We start from the raw sequence: 2454 nt of genomic DNA, 5'->3' as shown, positions 1-2454 counted from the left end.
TTATTTTGGAACAGAACAATCACGGTGGAAAAACAAAATTAACGCAGTCTATTTTGATCCCTCTCACCGAGTTTGATGAAGGAGATTCTTTATACGACGGTTCGTTCATTTTTGTCTCCTTTATAAGTTATATCTATTTCATGACTATTTGTTATAAAAATGCGTTGGTTTTGTCCCAACGTTCCATTCAACTGCGTGGCATGAATATGTTCAATATGCATATAATTTCTTGAATTTGCTTTTGTTGGAATTGCTTCTTGTGGCGAGAATTATGATTGACCTTTTTCTACTGTCGTATTATATATGCATATTATACATGGATGAAAAAAACTCACATAATAGTATATTTATGTTTTTTCACTTCAGCAATGAAGCCACTATTAATATCAAGCATGCTTTGATGAATTGAAGTCAATTACCAAATTCAAAATGCCTCCTCTTGTTAAAGCACATGATACTGTTTCATTCTTAATATTTAATTTTCTCTTTTGTATTTCCCTCGGTTGTGGAATATATCTATCTATCTATACATATATTTTTATGGAGTTTTGGAGGACATTTATGAGCTGTCGTACTTGAATGACAATTATGTTATGCTTTTTAAATGTCTTTGGTTTGACACTCGTCCGGAAAAGAAAATGATTCAACACTACAAAAATAAAATAAGTGTTTTTGTTAAAGAGACGTGGTACGAGAATGAACCTTTCATACTTGCATCGCAAGCAAAACAAGTTTTTTACGTAGATGATTTATTTAACGGTCTAAACTGGAAGGTTGTAGAACACTTTAGACATCGCCATATTTGGGACATCTCAGAAACTGACATTGATGACGTGATGATAGTCCAGGATACAGAATCTACAAATATTGAGTTAGTAGTGGAACTACCAGAGATTGACTCATTTGTATTGAATCGAGATGATGGATCGTCTAATGTTGTCACCTCCGATGTTGATGCAATTATGAAAGATAAGTCTCCCATAGTTGATGATTTTATTAATGATGAAGATGATGAAACTTTAGAGGAGTACGTTGAAGAGGAAGTCATCGAATCTGAAGACGATGATGACATAAATGATGATGGCGACAATCAACAATGTAGCAGCGACGATGAGTAGAACTACAGTATAGTAATCTTTGTCATTTTTTTCATATTTCGTTTTAATATTATGATCTTCTTTGAATTTATAAATGTTGTTATTAATATGAATTTGTTCACAGATATTGATGGCTGGAACTTTAGCGACTTGCGCTGGCTCTTCAGGGGGAGCGCGGCCTCCTCCCGGTCCTCACAGAGTCCCCGCCTACTGTGAGTCTGGTATGTTATTCTGACTTTTTTCCTCGTTCTATCATATAGTAAATAAATGTAGTAGTACATGTTGATTTGAAATGCTTTAATATGCTTACAGCACCTGAACCTTGACAGCGTAGAGGTCGAGGTGGGGCAAAAGGTTATGAAATCACCCAAAAGGTCCTTCAAGACGGGAAGATCACAGTTGAATTTGATGAGGCGGGAGGTACTTGGAAGGCGCTTGGTAAATATGGTGCCTGGTTTGATAGTGCGGTTGGTATTCATACCAGGGACATATGCGAGCCCTTCCACGATGCTTGGAAGGACATTAGCGACGTGGACAAGAGGACAATTCAGGACCGGATGCTGGTATTTTTTTTATGGTACATTTTGTATAGTTTATACTATAGTTAACAATGCGTTTTAACGATTTGAAACTGTTTTGCAAGGATTGGTTTAACATGGACTATAACTACAAAAACGGCATTCTGAGGTCCGTTGTTGATAGGGAGGCAGCAAAGTGCTACAAGGACTGGAAAAGTTCCTTGCACCGCCACTACAAACGCTACGGTAGAGAAAGTCTCCCGAGTAATATGAGAAATCAAGTTCATTGGGATCGTTGTTGCGATAGGTTCTCCGGCGACAAATTTCAAGTAATTATAGATTTGTTAGAACTTCATGATTTTTTATACATAATTTCAAGTAACTATTACTTATTATAGTTAATCATAAACAGAAAATATCAGAGACAAATAGAAGTAATCGCAGCAACCAAAAGTATCCAAGCCTACATGGTCGGTTATCGTCCTCTCAGCATCGTAATAAGAAGGTTAGTACTTATTTTTTGATCATTATCGTATTTATATGTTTATGATTCTTGTTCTGGGTGGCACATCTTGCAGTTATGGTGTGCCGAAATCTTTTAAAGTTGTTTTTTTACAGGTTTTAATTTTTGGATTATATGAAAAATAAGTCGTTATGCTACCGAATTTTAGTTAGAATTTAAGAATTTTAATAAATGTAATTTATTTCACAGGCCAGTACGGAGACCCAAGAGCCGATGTCTGCTATAGACAATTGAGCAGACATGCATCGTCGCGGGGACTCTTGGGTTAATACCCATGCGGAACAGACTTTCGTAAGTATTTTTACTTTTCATATTA

This window comes from Morus notabilis, unplaced genomic scaffold (assembly GCF_000414095.1).
Source record: "Morus notabilis unplaced genomic scaffold, ASM41409v2 Scaffold2113, whole genome shotgun sequence".
NCBI classification, from domain to species: Eukaryota; Viridiplantae; Streptophyta; class Magnoliopsida; order Rosales; family Moraceae; genus Morus; species Morus notabilis.
Note: the sequence above shows the minus strand (reverse complement) of the source record.